At 39.7% G+C, this 19054-nt stretch overlaps 1 long non-coding RNA gene across 1 annotated transcript in view; it reads right to left on the bottom strand.

Annotated features, from left to right (window-relative positions):
• Positions 1 to 19054, bottom strand: part of LOC131509861 (uncharacterized) — a 518637-nt gene that overhangs the window by 126894 nt on the left and 372689 nt on the right. Inside the window, exon 4 of the long non-coding RNA XR_009260730.1 lies at positions 14436 to 14557. This is a non-coding gene — a long non-coding RNA (uncharacterized LOC131509861). The remainder of the gene's footprint in view (positions 1 to 14435; positions 14558 to 19054) is intronic.

The following is a 19054-nucleotide window of genomic DNA, read 5'->3' as shown; positions in this document are numbered from 1 at the left end:
ACCAAGTCTTTTTCTGTCCAAATACTTACAGGGATTTCAGTACTAAAGCCCAATTGATACATCTTTAAGAAGTCCCTTCCCCTCCCCAGGTACTAGCCTCTCTTTCCACCAAAAAACACTGCCATTTTAAACATTTCAGGACACCCTCTAGTCAGCTGCCTGGATGTGCTTTCCTTACCTGAGACATTTCTTTTGTCATTTTACCTCACCACACATCTTTAATCCAAAATTCTTCAAATACCTGCCTCTGGGAATTGCATTATAAAGAAGCTGCCTATGCCATGCTTCCAAAGGGAAGTCAAGGGGTTTCTCCCAAAGGAATCTAGTCATTTTCTACTCTATTAGTGTATCACAACTCCTGCACCAGGATACTCCCAGAGATAATTCTGCCAAGTGTATCAATCTACAGGCTCAGTGGGTATGAATATTCCTCATAATTATACAGCTTAAATGCATGGCCACTAGCCATTAGATCAGAGAACAAGCAGGACATCAGACACTGAGTATTAGCCAGTGTGGTCTCAGTCCCATGTTCCAACAGGGAAGAAGATGGGAGTCTGGAAACATACATCCTTAACAAACATCTAAAGCCACGTAAGCCTGGATCCTTCCATGGACTAAGTTGAGGTACCTACTAGGTTTCTTTTCCACCAAGTATCTACCATGGGTCTTTCTGAAAGACACACAGGAACACCTTCTTAGCAATACAGTGTCTTAGTCCTCTCAGGATACTTTAATAAAAAAATACTATTGACTGTGTAGCTTATTAACAACATAAATTTATCTCTCACAGTTCTGACTATTGGGAAGTCCAAGATGAAGGCACTGGCAGTGCAACTTGGCAAAGACCAACTTCTTGGTTCATAGACAGCTATCTTTTTGCTATGCTCTCAAGTAGTACAAGGGACAAGGGAGATCCCTGGGGTCTCTTTTAAAAAAGCAATAATGCCATTCAGGAGGGCCCCATCCTCATCACCTAATCACCTCCCAAAGGCCCCACCGTCAAATGCTGACGCATTCAGGGTGAGGATGTAGCATTTAATTTGAGGGGAACACAAACATTCAGTCTACAGCAGCAACACTCTTATTTCCATGAGGTGTCTTCTTTCACCCTATATTGTATTCCTAGAACCATAAAAGGCCTGTGGGAAGGCTCAACACACACTTGTTAAATAAATAATTGAAATCTACATAAGAGAGGCTTTAGGATCCACACCAAACAATTACTGGCCATTCACAACTTAGTGCTAATTAGAGAATGATGGCCTATCAGATCCAATGGTCATTTGAGAGACAACCCAGTTTCCACCTTACAGTGGAAGCTTGGAGTACCACCACCAGAGTCCAGGTGGGCAGTCAACCAGAGGGAGTACAATCCTTACCCCCTGGGCGGGAGGGAATTAGTACTTCCTGAGCAGCTCATTTCATTCTCAAGGTGATTCGACTTGCAAAGGGAGTGGGGTAAGATAACCGATTACCCAAACAACTAGCACCAGAGACTCTGATCGGGAGATAATACTGTTGAGGCAAATCTCCAGGCTAGAGACTGATTATTTGTATCCCCTCAAAATTCATATGCTGAAACCTCATCCCCAATGTGAGGTATTAGGAGGTGGGAACATGGATGGGGTTAGGTCATGAGGTTGGATCCTTCATGAATGAGATTAATGTCCTTATAAAAGAGACCCCAGAGAATTCCCTTACCCTGTCACTGTGTGGCAATCCAAGAAAATGGCTGTCTACGAACCACAAAGCGGGAGCTCACCAGGCACTCAATCAACCAGTGTCTTGAACTGTGATAAATATTTATTGTTTATAGGCTACCTGTCTATGTTGTCCTTGTTATGGAAGCCCAAATGGATTAACACATTTACTAAATACCTTACCTGAGGAAGATGTGACCCCGTGAGTAGGAACTTGTGGGAGCCACAGCAAGAAAAGACAATGATAGATAACTTTACATGGAAAGAAAGAGAGGAGAGAGAAAGGGGGAATGGGGAAGAAAAGAATGCAAAGAATGTTAAGCGACTGGGTAGAATACTGGATCCTGAGTTGTGGAAGTGACTTAGGAATAGTTAAAAATAGGAATATCTAATACTGAACTTTAAGTGTTTTTAAATGCTGTGGTTTAAGTTTCTTCATCTTTCCAAATCTTCAGTGAAGTCTTTATCAACGCAAAATCGTGTTAAGTGAACTATTTGGGACCATACAAAAGAAATCATATGATTTTGGGGAGAACATTAGATTTTCATAGGTAGAGGAACACTTTTCTAATAACCTGAGTTGGCAGGAAAATCTTAGTTGATATATGGGTCACATTTAAAAGGTGTCTTCCAAACTAAAGTCTACCTTATTATATATCTACTATTCGTCCCAATTCCTCCCTCTAGACCCACATGAAGCCAGACTCTGCTCTCTGACCACCCAACAGACCATCTTCTCTTCTCCAGGCCAAGCTATCCTCTCTCAGAAGACCCAAGTTAGTCTCAGCCACTCAGCATGCTTCCCAGCAAACATGTTCCAGTTTTCAATTTTTTTCTCTTAAAGCATAACAAAGAGAATTGAACAAAATACTTTAGAAATCACTCATCAGTTTCATGAGCACAAAGGATGTATCAGATAATATTTACATTTAAATTGCCATCACAGTGATGAATTAAAATTGGTAGAATGGCAGCAAATTGAAACCCCCTGTCATTGTTCATTGGGCTGCTTCTATTAGAACTTTTTTAAAAAAAAATTTTAATGTTTTTATTTATTTTTGACAGAGAGAGAGAGAGCGCACACATGAGTGGGGGAGGGGCAGAGAGAGGGAGACACACAATCTGAAGCAGGCTCCAGGCTCTGAGCTGTCAGCACAGAGCCTGATGCAGGGCTCAAACTCACAGACTGTAAGATCATGACCTGAGCTGAAGTCAGACGCTCAACTGACTGAGCCACCCAGGCGCCCCAAGGTCTGCTTCTAAATGATGCCCTACAGTCCCTATGCCTGTATTTGGCAGTTAGAGTATTTTTTGGACCTATACTCATGAAATTCTACTCATCTTTCTTAAATTTAATCTTCTAGATGAGACCCATTGTTCCAGCTGGTTGAAATTATTTAGAACTTAATTCTAATATCTAATATTTTTACAATTCCTTCCAAATTTATGTCATCCATAAATTGGTGATTCATGAAGTCTCTACCTTTACCCAAGACTCTGTGACTAAAGCCTAAAGAATGTCACTTCAAGTTAAATAATGAATGTTGGACACTATGGTACACCTGACCTCAATATTTGCTTCCCATCTCATTTTGCTCTGAGCTGGCTCTGAGCTCTGGCATACCCAGGAGACTCTGGAAACCCATTGTGCATTCAAACCTTGGACTTGAGAGTTGTTATGCCACTGTAACAAGTATCTGAACTTCCCCAGTGATTAGCACCATGTCTTGTATGGAGAAAATACTCCAACAGCCACCAGATTGATGCTCTATAGATGCCTCTATTTCTACCTCCTGGAAAATTAGCAGGACTGATACATGAATCAAGCTTAAAATTATCTCCACTCCAAGATAATTCACTATCGTATGCAAGGAGACAAAATAAGCCTATTAATTCCCAACATGCCCTTAACAAACCCAAAAAGCTTTTGAATTTTGCCCAATTTGTTTCTAGTGATCCAGAACTTTTACTCACGGTCCTGCCATTGTCAAGTTGGACCTTGCAGAGTTTGCGATGCTGTATCTGAAGAATCAAAATCAAGTAGCAAAACTGGAAAGGCCAGGAGGGCACAGGAGGCATTAGGCTAGCCCCTGGAGAGAAAGAAATTATGGAATTTGGAAGAGATGGTGCAGAGGTGTTTCAGTCATAAAGGAAATGAATGGCAATTAAAGAAAATTCTAAGAATTAATGCAATGGACTATTTCCCTCCTATTAGAAACTCAGAGAAAAATTTTAAACTATTTTGACATCATCTTATGATTATTGGGTGATGTTTCCTTGATAATGACAGCACCCTTAAACTGGATTACATGAATTTCTAGCTTTTACCTATGTCCCCCTTCTGGAATGCCTATGTTTCTATTTCATCATGTGGTAGAAGAAATGTATCTTTGCTTTTCCTCTTTTGACTTTTACCAAGAATATTACTGAAAAAACAAGAGAAATGGGCTTGCAATTCAATACTTACAGTGCTTTAAATTAATTAAATTGAAGAGAAAACCAAATAGGAAATAGCCTTCCTGGTATACTTGCATTTCAAAAGGATCCATGCCCCTCCCCACCCCCCAAAAACACATTTCGTCAATGGCCAGCCACCTTACTTCTAATTCACACCTTTGGAATATACATTTCGGATTCACAAATTATCTATCTCCTCAAATAATCTTATCAGAAAAATGGGCAATTTCTAACGCCTACTAAATGCCAGATACTTCATATTTATTACTTTCTTTCTTTCTCATGACAAGGCTGCAGGCATTTGTTTCAACACTGTAAGTGTTACAGATTGAATTCTATTTCCCAAAAAGATGTGCTGAAGTCCTAAAGACCTAACCTTCAGTACCTTAGAATGAGACCTTATTTAGAAATAGGGTCATTGCAAATGTAATTAGTGAAGATGAGGTCACTCTGGAGTAGGGTGGGTCCTTAATCCGATAGGCCTGGTGACCTTATATAAAGATGAAACTTTGGACATAGATGCAGCAAGAACAGAAAAACTGTGACTAAGACATCACAAGACAAGCAGATGGAGTGAAGCATCTGCAAACCAAGGAAACCAAGGACTGCCAGCACATATCAGAGGCTAGAAAAGGCAAGGCAGGATTATCCTACAGGTTTCAGGAGCATGGCCCATGCCAACCTCTTGATTTCAAACTGGCCCCCAGAACATGGAGAGGATATATTTGTTGTTTTAAGCTACCCAGTTTGTAACTCTGTTACAGCAGCCATAGGAAACCAATACAACAGTCAGGAGCTCAGGGTGTAAAACCTGGCAGAGCTGGGTTTCAATCCTAGCTTTTTGATCACTTGTGTGACCTTGCATAAATCACCCCATGCTTAGTAAATCTCACATTTCCTCCTTTGTAACATGCAGATAATGGTGTCTATCACTACACGATTTTCTAAGAAATGAATTAAATGGAAATCTCTGTGCTCTGTTTACCCTAAAGGGAAGCATTTAATAAACAGCACCTTCTGCTAGGATCATCCTAATGGTAAGCACTTCTCCCTCCTTGTGAATGAAGAAACTAAGAAATAGGTTAAAAAACATGCCCAGTGGCAGAGCTGTGGTTCAAAATGAGGTCGCCCTGCCTTCCAATATAGCCCCTGGGAGAGAGATTATGTTTGTTCAAGAGTCTGCAGTATATGAAGAGCTGGGTGGTGAGAGGTAAACCCTTGAACATGAGCAAAGAGGAGAGATAATCTTAGAATACAGTAAACATGGTGACACTGGGTAGTAGCCTCTCTAAGGCAGTTGGGGAAATCAGGAATGCTAACATCACTACTTTGTCCTTCCAGTTTCAGCCAGCACTATCTCTTGCACTGTCCCCCACTGCCCAAGTTCATATTAATGCTGTCATTTCTTTTGAGAAACCCTGCTTCATCCTTTCAACATAAACAAGCTCCTTGGACATATCCAACTTCACAACAGTGTCCTTATTCCTTGTGAAGTCCAGAGGGCTGGCTTCTTTTCATTCATGTGCATGCAGTCCCTGCCTATGGCAGCACCCTAGGCAGTATGAAAGGGGGCTCTCAGGACCAAGGACAGTCTGCGAACCCAGCCACCCCCTTCTAGTCCTTGCCCACATTCACTTTACATGCAAAAGCAGTTTTCATCTCTGAGCCAGGAGAACCAGTAAAGCAATGATAACAGTTGGATATTATCACAAAATTTTAAAAAGTAATCTCTATACCCAATGTGGGGCTCAAACTCATGACCCTGAGATCAAGAGTAACATACTATACCAACTGAGCCAGGCTGGTGCCCCCTAAAAATATTTTTCGAAGGTAGAGAATGTAGTTTTGTGAATATTATTATACAGATTCTAGATGGATCTTTTTTATTGTGAAGCAGGGATGGGTTAAAAAGAGACAAGATTAAAGACAGAGAAACAAAAGTCTACTACAATAAATATTCAAGACTCCTATATGGTTTAACTCCCACATTAAATGCATTTTCCATACAAGAAAAATTGGGCTTAGACAGAACCTGGTTCTGGCTCCATCACTATTAAGGTGTGTGTACCTGAACCCAGGCTATATGCATCTAGTTAGTGACAAACCACACATAAGAATCAGTCTCCTGCCTGTCCCCTCCATGCATGTCCATTCTTCAATAGCAGAAGATGGCACATAAAAATAAATATGTGCTGAGAAATAGAAAACAATTTTGAAGTTGCATCAGTAAGCATAAAATTTATAGACTTCTGGTCTCTGTTCTCTCCTTGATCCCAGTTTAGTCGATAGGATTTTGTTCTTACCTGGGAGGAGGCCTTACTCTCATGAATACTGCATCCCTTTAGGTGCACTCCTTGCAAAGCAATACCACAGGTTTAAAAATGGATAGAACAATTTAATCTCTCCCTTTCAGCCATAAATGCCAGCTAATGCAATTTCTGAGATAAAATTTAAATGGTGCAGTGCATACCCCTTGATATGGGACCTACCAATAGGCTCTGATAATGAGAGAGAGTAACCAACACTGCATTAGCACATCCCCAAATGGGGGGCGAGGAGACTGCCCTGCAGATCCTACCATCTAATGAAAGAGAGAACAAGCTGTGTAGATGATGACTAAATTCACACGTAAATTCAAGGAGAGTTGAACTCAAAGAAAAATATCTTTAAAAAATATGATTTCTTACTTCTATTTGGAAAAAAAAAAAACCTTCTCAAACTTGCCTGTTATAAAGGAGTTTAGAGTTTAAAGGCAAAAAATCCCTTTTATGACAGACCCAAGGCAAAGTTCTCTCTCTTGGCTCACACAGGAGGAGTTTGCTGCCTGATATCTTAAGGCAAAATTTGCTCCCTAGTCTACTTTGGTTCTTCTTCTTTATCCCCCTCTCCTGTGGACACTTCTTTTCTGTATTCACAGTGCTCCAAGTCATATCCAGGGTTCCTCTGAGGTTACCTAAAAGGCCCGTGCCTGGATTGTATGCCTGTCTCTCACTTCTGGCAAAGTCTGCCCTAACATCCACGGATTCTCATGCATCTCCCAGAACCTGATCTGACACATTGAGGTGCAGAGACTATGAAGAAACAGACATATCTGAAAGACACTGGTGGGATGGAAGTAACGGCACCTATGTCAGTGAATCTAGGAGCCAGGGGGCATGGCAGGGGTAGGGAGACAGAAAGCCATCTTTGAACTTCACACTTGCCTGTCACAGTGACAAAGATGACAGGAGGCAAGGATCTCTGGGGAGGCAGGGAGAATAATTCAAAAATAATACAAGTTGAAGCAATATGGATAGAAGAGTCCTGGACCCAAAAACCTAGGGCCTTGATTAAGAGTCTCCCTTTCCCTGCTTAACTGAGCCCCTTCAGAAAGGTCATACCTATCACAAGAGGTTTTTGGAAATATTAAATAAAATATTTCAAATGAGAAAATAAGCAAAGCTTACTCAGCAGATGTTTGCAGATCTGGATTCTCTATCATCTGAATTACAGAGACTTGGGGATGGTATAAAATATTGGACTGAATAAAATCTAAGATGGAAATGAAACACTGATTCATTTCTTCTGTGATTGTGGGTGGACAAAGTCATTTTCAGTCCAAGGGGTTCTGCAGTTATGGGAAGAAGGGAGAAGAAAAAGAGAAAGGTGGGAAAATGAAAGGTAAGAGGTCAATGAAATGAGGTATGGTATCTAGAATATGGTTGGACCCCACATGTTCAAAGGAACTGAGCATTCACTGCATGTGCTAGCCTTGAACTTATCACATTGGATAAGGAATAAATAAGGAATAAATAAATCATCATTTCTATCTTCAAAACCTCTCTAGCATTCTAGTAGAGGTAAATGCGCCAAGAGTAATACAACAATGTGATTGAAACTGAAAATTATGGTCAAAGACTTGAGGAAGCACAGAAAGGGTGTCAATGATATTCCTGGAGGTGGGAACATCTGTACAATGTGCAGAGGGGAAGTGACACGTGAGCTGGAATTTGAAGGTTAAGCAGGAGCACACCACAGGACAAAGAGGACAGGCATGTTGTATAGGCAGAATAACACCCCTTCCCTGGATGCACATGTCCCATTCCTCAAAAAACTGCAATTATGTTACCTTACTTGAAAAAAGGACCTGGAAAATGTATTTAAAGCTGTAGACCTTAAAAGTCAAGAGACTGAGCCACCCAGATGCTCCAATCATTTAGGCGTCCAACTTCATCTCAGGCCAGGATCTTGCATTCATTGGTTTGAGCCCCGCATCGGGCTCTGTGCTGACAGCTCTGAGCCTAGAGCCTGCTTCGAATTCTGTGTCTGCCTTTTTCTCTGTCCCTCCCCCCTCTCTTGCTCCCTCTCAAAAATAAATAAACAGAATAAAAAATTTTAACAAACAAGAGATTATCTTGGGTTATCTAGTGGATTCAATCTAACCACAATATCCCTTAAAAACAGAATTTTTCTGGCTGGACTCCAAGAGATGGGAGAAAATATGAGCAGCAGCTTGGTGAAAATTTTATAGAATGTGGCCATAGTGTAAGCAAAAGGCTGCCTCCGGAGGCTATTGGGCAGAGGAATGGAAACTATGATTTGAGAAAGGTGGATAGAAAATAAATAAATTCCTAAATTGACCAGATTTTACAAATAACAAAAGTCCTCTTATTTATAAAATCATCATCACAGTATTTTGCATTTTGACTCAAATGAGGTTGCTATGGTCTGAATATCCAGAAATTTCTCTTTTAGATCTGATTTTGAAACCACAGTAGCATACTCTTTCCTTCCATCTTAGTTGATTTATAAATGTGAATATGTTGCTTCAACTATATGTAGTCTAGTACTGGAAATAGTAGACTGCTTTCTTATATAGACGTTCAGCAACCCATATTGAAAAACCACAGCATAAGCATCACAGATTTAAGGCAATACAATATAGATAGCAAAGATGAAATAAAACAATAGAAAATGGGAGAAAAGGCTTCAAAGATGGAGATTTCGCCTTTAAATCCATCCCTATTACCCTTTTCTAGTACCTTTTCATAGTACCCTTTTAAGTATAAAATATTAAATTTCTTAATTTTTTCATCTGCATATAGACCATTTGGACTGATTTTTTAATACAAGTTTACAGGATTAGAGCTGTTTTACTGATCACCTTCCTTTGAATTTATAGATACATATGATGGAAAACAACGGCAACAAAAATGCGTATGGAGACAAGCAGGATTGTCCAATCAATGACCCCAGGTTCCTTCTCTAGGTTGCTTGGCAACAAGCTCTCTGGTTATTGGCTTCCCCATCTTACCCAGAGGGTAGCCCAACTCAACCTTCCACAGGATTGTGGGCCATCAAGTAGCCATCTTGCTTTCATGAGACTTCCTGCTACAGGATATGTTGGCCTATGTTTCCAGGTGCTGAGTAGCTGGTATCCCATAGGACTTGGCTGAAAATCTGCTGCTTAAGCCCCTGTTGCCTTGAATCCAAGCAGTTAGGTTGTCCATGGTCCTATCTTTCTTTTTCTTTACAGGGGAGAGCAGAAAGGAGTGGGATCCTTCTGCTTTTGCAGGGCTCTGTGACACACCCAGATGTACTCTACCCCAATGACACCTCTCTGAAGGATGCAGTGGGACCCAAAGGCCCATGTAAACTACCAGCCTACTTCCCACCAATCCCAAGGGACTCTCCCTGGTGTTTCCTCCAAACCATTTCACATGACAATGGAAAATAGAGTATTATAAATAAAACCTCAGCTGAATTCACAATAAATTACATTAAGAAAAAAGACTTAGCACCTCAAAAATCAATTAGCAGGGAAGGAAATAACCTGTAAATGAAACCATGTCTGCTATTTTAATATATACCATGCAGATGGAAAAAACACAGTGAGCAATGATAAAATGAAGATTCTTGAGAGAAAGAAGAAAAAGAAAGATGGATTCTTAAATTTGACACTGGCAAAGAATGTGAGTTCGTTATATGTTCTCCTTGTTGCAAGAAGGACAAGGAGTCATTTTGGGGAACAACTGGAACTGGATCTAGATTTGTCCTTGGCTGCCCACCAAGAAAACATAACTCACAGCAGGAATGGCCTTATGTACAGTTACTACCAATGGAGATGGATAAATAACCAAGCCTAGCATGGTGTTTTCTGTATATTATAATCTTCCAAAACTAAAGGAGGTCTTTTGCAGTGTGTTTTCTATTTAAGTATTTTCTTCCACAGGTGGCTAATTATCCAATCAAAAAAAAAAAATAGTAATTAGTCAAGGTCCATCATACAACTAGAAAGACCAATACATTCAGCACTTACTTACCAAGCACCTCATCTTTGCCAGACACTGTGGATAGGACAGTATCAGAGACACACTGCCTGCCTGAGACCAGATCAGTGTGTTGGAGGAGGTGGGGAAGGGGAAAGCAGTAATTCATGAACATTAGACAGAGACAAAGATTTACAGTGAGTTTTTCTTTTGTTAGCACATGCCAGATACCTACATATACTCCATTTTGTTGACTCTTCACAATAAGCCTGAAGATATGTAAGATTTTCCTATTTCATAGATGAATAAAAAAAAAAAAACCAAAAAACTGGGGCTAAGAGAAACAAAGCTCATCTTGGGAAGATAAATTGTAACCAATGTAGTAAGAAATATAGCAGACATATACATGCCTAGACAGTCTCTCTTTGGGGAGCCTGAAAACCATACCAAAGGAGATTAATTAAGAGTTCGATGGGGCACCTGGGTGGCTCAGTTGGTTAAGCGTCTGACTTTGGCTCATATCATGATCTCACGGCTCGTGAGTCCAAGCCCCACGCCTGGCTCTGTACTAACAGCTCAGAGCCTGGAGCCTGCTTCAGATTCTGTCTCCCTCTCTCTCTGCCCTTCCCCTGCTCACACTCTGTCTCTGTATCAAAAATAAATAAACGTTAAAAAAAATTAAAGAGTTGGAGATGCCATCTGGGAAGACATGCATTAGATGGAAAAGCAGGGACACACATTCAGCGAAGAAGGAATAGCATGTGCAAAGTCACAAGTTATAAGAAGATATGGTGTGTTCTGGGAACACTGAAAAATTTAGTGGGGCTCCTGGGTGGCTCAGTTGGTTAAGCACTGTACTCTTGATTTTGGATCCCACAGTTTATGAATTCAAGCGCTGCATCGGGCTCCATGCTGAGAGCACAGACCCTGCTTGGGATTTTCTCTCTCTCTCTGACCCTCCCCCATATTGTGCTCTCCATCTCAAAATAAATGAATAAACATTTTTTTAAAGAAAAATTTAGGGACATTAAATTTCAGGTAGCAGATTGGGAAATAAGCTAGGGCTAGATTATCAAAGGGTATATGGGCAGAGCTAAAGAAAAGAGATATTCTGTAGACAGTGGGGATGTTAATGAGCTGTTATAACTGTGACAAGTTAAAGCAAGCCATCAGGGTATCTGGTTGCTTACACAGGACTTGAGCAGCACAATCATTAACAACAAGGAGAAAATATCAACCATTCAGGAGTGAAGGAATGATGCCCTCCTGAATTGAAAATGAACATCTACAAGATACCATCACTGAGCATCTGTTATGTGCTGGGATTTGGTACATATGTAAAGATCTTTTTTTTTTTCTTTCCTGATGCGATCTTGTAACTCCCTAAAGAGATTGCAGTACAACTAAGATAGCAGAGGTTTAGTTGTTTGGAATCTCTACGCCTAGATAGTAGTGCAGGCTGTAAGATATAGTTGGAGATAGGAGATTAAAGAGCTCAGGGGTTTGGATTGCTATCTTGTCTCAGTAGGCATATCACACCTGACAAAGTCCTCTGTGTATAACATTTGATAAAAATAATTGTATCACTAGGTTAAACCTCACTCATCTATACCATTTGTGGAATGGTCTGTGTAATTTAATAAAAACACCAAATTGTGAGATGGGATTTTATTACAAAATCAGATTTTCTCAAAGTGAGTGTCTTGAGATGCCAGTCGTGGAAATTGTCTCCAGAATGATGGCAAGGATAAAGATGCTTATGGGGTTGTTCTAAAATAGCTTAAAATATCAACTATTTTTTCTTATGTCATCATCATGGGCATCTATTCAAACTGCTTAACTGGCCAATTTTTTTTGCTCAACATGGCATCAACGAGCATCACTTACTGATGTTCCACTGACATTTGACTTTGTCTCTAGGATCTAAGCTGGCTTCACTAACATCTAGTCCTCAATGGGATGGCTGGAAGACTGGGCTCTCTCTCTCCAAGATGTCTTGAAGTGCGATCTCTCTCTAGCAGGGTAGTTGAATCTTTTACACGGTGCTTCAGGATTACAAGAGACTAAGGCACTGCAGTTAACAGTTAGGTCTAAAACTGCTATGTCATCGGTGTCATATTCTATTGGTCAAAGAACTCTCAGGCCAGCCCACATTTAAGGAGTAGGAGAACAGACACTGCATTTGATGGGTGACTTGCCTGCCTGTATAAGAGGGGAAGGAACTGATGACAGCCATCTTGGAGACAAGCTACCACGACCATGGCAATGATGAGGGCGCTGCTGTTGTTTCTGGAAGGTGGCATTTGTTTTGACAGAACTTTTCAATGAAAGGCCAGATAGTAAATATTATAGGCTTTGTAAGCCATATACAGTCTGTTGCATATTCTTTTTTCTTTGTTTTTGAACCCATTAAGAATGTAAAAACAAAACAAAACAAAAAACATTTTTTATGTCACAGAGTAAACCAAAACAAGTCACAACTGGATTGGTCCCTGGGCTATAGTGTACCAAGCCCTATTCTAGGGAGTTCCATGGCCAAACAAACTTGTGAGGCTATATATGTCATCTCTTTTCAGATCTCCATAGCCCACATTAACATAGTGAAGTCTTAAGTAAAAAAAAAAAAAAAATCTAGGGGCACCCGGGTGGCTTAGTCAGTTAAGCATCTGATTCTTCATTTCAGCTCAGATCGTGATCTCACGGTCTGAGAGATAGAGCTCTGTGTCAGGCTCAGCACTGAACATGGAGCCTGCCTAAGATTCTCTCTCTCCCTCTGCCCCTCTCCTTTACTCATGCTCTAATTAAGAAAAAAAGATTTAAAAAATCTAATACTATAGTTTTAAAGCTTTATTCTTTTCTACTTGAAACCTATTTTAAGTAACGTTTTAGAAAACATAGCTCTACAGTTGTGTGAATTAGGCTGCGACCAAGGAGTAGACTTAGGATCTAAAGATTTTGTTTAATCAATAGATTTAACAAATTGATTTCCCTAGAGTGGTAGTTGGATAGAGGCAATGATTTCACCAAAGTACCCAAAAATATCGTGTCCTTCTAAGTAGCTTAATCCTCCCATTTATAGTGCTATTTTAAGCCTCTATGAATTTAAATAATGCCCGTTGTCCTAAATTAATGACTTCTATTCCAGAATATGCCTAACATCTCACAGACTGAAGTTAGAAAAATACAAATCAGTAAGTCAATGATATTATGTCAACATAGCATTGTCAACAGAGTGTGGGACTTGGCCTTGGACCTTTGGATTATGTCAAAGTGCTGTCACACCATGGCTGTGGAATTTAAAATAAGTGACTGGATTTTTCCAACCTCTGCTTCCCAGCACACTGGAAAATGGAGGCCATTTACCTCTCAAGATTGTTGTGAGGACTGCAGGGAACAATAATGCACATGTGAAAACTCTCCACAAACTCCTAAGTCTGATGCAAAGGTATATTTCCAGAGTTGTATAGAAATGGCATCATCAGTAAGAGTGGTCTTTTATGATAAGTTACTTCTAACTTACTACATTTTGTTTCTCTTATTGGAAGTCAGAGGTAGAATTGAGGGATATGTTGCACCAACCCGAATAGGTTTGAATCCTGGCTTACTGTCTGTGAAAACTTGGGCAAGGTTCTAAACCTCTCTGATCTTTTACCATCCTGACCTGTAAGATGATAATAAGCTACTTACAGCATAGGGTTGTGAAAAATATTATTAGGCAGGAATAAAAAGTATTTTAGCATCCAGTCTATCACAAGGTAAGCAGTCATCAAATCCAAGTATTATCATTCCTAAAACTAGTAGTTACTAATGACCACACTATAGGAATCCGATAACCAACTTGAGGTTCTAAGATGGATTTTTCAAATTTTTCAAAATTACATGACTGACAATGAGTGTCAATAGTAATAACATTCCTAGTTAATACTTACATAGTGTTTACTATATTCTTAGGCTCTGGTCCTGAAGATTTACATTTATTAGATCATTTATTCTTACAATAGCCCTGCAAGGTAGGGACTATCCTTACCTCAATGATGCACATAAGGTGATTTGCTTGAGGTCACACAGATGTTTATTGGTGAGCCCATTTGCCAGCTCTGGAAATCAGCTTCCGAAGTGGAGATTCTCAACCACTGGCGTATATTGCTTCTGGAAAGAAGATTCAAAAGAAAAGGTAACAGTTAGGCAGCCCAAAGAACAGACCCATTGTCAGAAACATTCAGCTGGTAGAAAAGGGCAGAACCCTTCCACAGCATTTAATGTCCTTCCCTAGGACAAACCATACCACAGATTTCCTTCTCAATGCACAAAAAAGCAAATAATATTACCTATGGTCACAATGTCACAGACCATGGATTCCTGGAAAATATGAATCCCTGTCTAAAATACTTAGTATCTTTAGAGTGTCTCCCTAACTTCCCAAGTTTTAACATCAGCCAATGCAGCAGACAGGACTTGGGACTAAAACAAAATGTGACATGACCCACTTAGGAAAGTGACCCATTTAGCCACTTCCAAGCTAGCATTTTCTAGCAACTTCTCATAAGTGTGAGCCACATCCCATCATTTCCCATTATAGACCTCCTGAGAATAAATTTTACCATTCTCTAATAATAAACCTTTAGGAAAAAAAGACTAGGAAACAACATCTGTAAGGGATGCCTATATGAAATGTGTTTGTTAATTCAATAAATATTTACCAACTGTCTACCAGCTAGGCACTGCTCTAAGCATTGGAGATTCATTAGCAGACAAGACAAAAAGAAACTCTAATCTCAATATATTTTCATTCTTATGAGAAAATCAAGTAAAGGCAAACTAATTTCAGATAATGAGAAAGATACAGAAGACTGTATACAAAATGAAGAGGCAATATGGTGAAGACTTTTGAAAAGATGGTTTTACCAGTTAGCTATTTCTGTGTAACAAAGCACCCCAAAATATACGGACTTAAAAAACAAGTATTTCTCTTAATATAGTGGCTTAAAATACCAACTATTAATTCCCATACATTAAGGGACAGGTAAGTAGTTCTGCTGATCTTGACCCAGTGAGACTAATCCAGGTTTTGAGTTCACTCGTGAATTTGCAGTCAGAAGACAGATCAGCTTGTGCCAGGCTCATATCAAATAGCTTCTGCTCTTACGCCTGGACATTAACTTGGATGATGAGATGACTGGACCATGTGTCTCACATCAAACAGGAGACAAGCCTGGGCTTGTTTATATGATGGAGGCAGGGGTCAAGAGAACAAGAAAAGTATGCAAAGAGTGTTAAGGCCTATGATGAATACACTGGATTTTTAAAAATTAATTAATTTTAATATGAAATCTATTGTCAAGTTGGTTTCCATACAACACCCAGTGCTCATCCCAACAGGTGCCCTCCTCAGTGCCCATCACCCACCCACCCCTCCCTCCCACTCCCCCATCAACCCTCAGATTGTTCTCAGTTTTTAAGAGTCTCTTATGGTTTAGCTCTCTCCCTTTTTCTTTCTTCCCTCCCCCATTGTCTTCTGTTAAGTTTCTCAGGATCCACATAAGAATGAAAACATATGGTATCTGTCCTCTGTATGACTTATTTCACTTAGCATCACACTCTCCAGTTCCATCCACGTTGCTACAAAAGGCCATATTTCATTCTTTCTCATTGCCACATAGTATTCCATTGTGTATATAAACCACAATTTCTTTATCCAATCATCAGTGGATGGACACTTAGGCTCTTTCCATGATTTGGCTATTGTTGAAAGTGCTGCTATAAACATTGGGATACAAGTACCCCTGTGCATCAGCACTCCTGTTGCTGGGTCATAGGGTAGGTCTATTTTTAGTTTTTTGAGGAACCTCCACACTGTTTTCCAGAGCGGCTGCACCAGTTTGCATTCCCACCAACAGTGCAAGAGGGTTCCCGTTTCTGCACATCCCCACCAGCATCTATAGTCTCCTGATTTGTTCATTTTAGCCACTCTGACCTGCATGAGGTGGTATCTGAGTGTGGTTTTGATTTGTATTTCCCTGATGAGGAGTGACATTGAGCATCTTTTCATGTGTCTGTTGGCCATCTGGATGTCTTTAGACAAGTGTCTCTTCATGTTTTCTGCCCATTTCTTCACTGGATTATTTGTTTTTAGGGTGTGGAGTTTGGTGAGTTCTTTATAGATTTTGGATACTAGCCCTTTGTCTGATATGTCATTTGCAAATATCTTTTCCCATTCCGTTGGTTGCCTTTTAGTTTTGTTGATTGTTTCCTTTGCAGTGCAGAAGCTTTTTATCTTCATGAGGTCCCAACAGTTCATTTTTGTTTTTAGTTCCCTTGCCTTTGGGGATGTGTCAAGTAAGAAATTGCTGCAGCTGAGGTCAGAGAGGTTTTTTCCTGCTTCCTCCTCTAGGGTTTTGATGGTTTCCTGTCTCACATTCAGGTCCTTTATCCATTTGACTTTATTTTTGTGAATGGTGTAAGAAAGTGGTCTAGTTTCATTCCTCTGCATATTGCTGTCCAGTTCTCCCAGCATCATTTGTTAAAGAGACTGTCTTTTTTCCATTGGATATTCTTTCCTGCTTTGTCAAAGATTAGTTGGCCATACTTCTGTGGGTCCAATTCTGGGTTCTCCATTCTATTCCATTGGTCTATGTGGCTGTTTTTGTGCCATACACTGGAATTTTGATTGTATATTCTTGGTCACAGTATGTTTGTTTTCATGGTCAGCTCAGATTCAAAGGGAGGGGAAATAGACTGCACTTCCTGATGAAATAAACTGCAAAGTCACATGGCAAAAGGCATAGATACAAAGAAGAATGAACATTAGGGAAATGTCTGCCATAAATCTACCGTGATTGTCAAGATAAGCCCCCTGGAGGATTGACATTTGAGCTGACACTTGAATGATGAGAAGAGGCACATATACAAAGAGCTCAGTCTAGGCAAAGGGATGTCAAGTACAAATGTATACTTGTACTTGACCACCTGAAATATACTTGTATGTGCATGCATATGTAAATAAGCATGTGTGTGCAAGTACATCTGATAAACATCAGTGGAATATTCTGTCAGCTGAACATGCCTCTTTTCCCCACCTCCTGTCTTTTGACATAGTAATATTCACACATCAATAGAAACATAGGACTCAATATATTCTTTTCTCACAACTTGGTGTGCATAAGAACCACCTTTACAGATTCTTTGGGCCTCCTCCCTACGAGTTCTGATCCAGGAAATCTGGGGGCAGGACTCAGAAATCTGCTATTTATCAAGGACACCTAATAAATCTGAAGCACAGTTTCTATATATAATTAATTAAGAAACAATGTTTAACTTTCTCAAGCTTTGGATGATCCACACTCTTCCCGCTCTCCAGGTAACTGATGCCTAATTGTGTCTAATTTATATTAACTTAATCTATACTATGTAGACCTTTCTCCCCAAGCTAATAAGGTGAAATGTGGACTAGCTGATGAGGAAAAATAGAAATGGACACATAGCATGAGCAATGAAAACCTCAAAATCTTTCACAAGTCCCTTGTTGCTCATTCAAGCGAGAAAATTTTAATTTTGCCTGCTTCCAAGGAGCCCTTAACTCAGAGTGTATGCCTTCAAATATCAAGTCCCTGGCAAAGCATTCTTTACAGAGTCTATCAACACTGCCTCCACACCAACTTTTTTTTAAGTAAATGAGCAATTAATTAATGGAAGTGGAGAGGGGGACCTGGGCTTAGATATTTCATTTTTCAGGACTCCCCTATGATTGGAATGTACCATAAAGATTGATATCCACTGAGTTGAAGGATGCAACTGGAACTTTTAAAAGCAACAAAAAATACCAGCTTGAATGAAATATTTAGAGTAATAAGCAGCTCATGTAAATACATACAGATATGCTTCAGGGGAGTCTAAGTTCAGGGCTCAAATTCCCACTGAGCAATCAATTCTCTCATTGCCTAACAGTCAATTCTCAGGTGTCCTGCAAAAAGCATGGAGTAATAAAATCCATTTAGCTGGTAGTATAATCATTTCATTAACTTAGCAACTGCCATAAAATATAATTTAGTTTTAAAAGTAAATATGCCATTGTGATGTGATTACCCTTTAGGGACAAGTTCCCCATTTTAGAATGTCACTTAAAGTTTAAGGGAGAAAAAAATGTCACCATATTCAAGCCCACTGTATTACTTTAATAAGATACAATCCATAGAATGAACCCAATTAATCAGAGATAATACAAAGTATAGGTCACAAAAGTTTTGGAGGCTAATACACCTCAATTTGGATCCCATCTCAATGGTTTGTATGATTGGGAGTATGTTTCTGTTTAAGCCCCTATTTTTTCATCAATAAAATGCCATCATAGTGCTGACTCCACAGGCTGATGCCTGGAATAGCAGACAGAAGAAATCAGAAAACTTCTTCTGTAAAGTACCAGATGGTAAATATTTGAGGCTGTGTAGGTCAGACAGTTTCTATTCCAACTATTCAACTCTGCTGTTGCAGCTGGGGGCTGCCAGCCAAAGAAACACAAGAGCATGGCAGTGTCTCCATGAAACTTTCTATACCAACACAGGACATAGTGTTTGAAAATTCTTTGTTAACCACAGAGTTAGAGCATATATTTAAGCATTTATGTTTTTTAATGTTTATTTATTTTGAAGT

This window comes from Neofelis nebulosa, chromosome 4 (assembly GCF_028018385.1).
Source record: "Neofelis nebulosa isolate mNeoNeb1 chromosome 4, mNeoNeb1.pri, whole genome shotgun sequence".
In the NCBI taxonomy this organism is placed as follows: Eukaryota; Metazoa; Chordata; class Mammalia; order Carnivora; family Felidae; genus Neofelis; species Neofelis nebulosa.
Note: the sequence above shows the minus strand (reverse complement) of the source record. Positions and strands in the feature narration are given on the sequence as shown.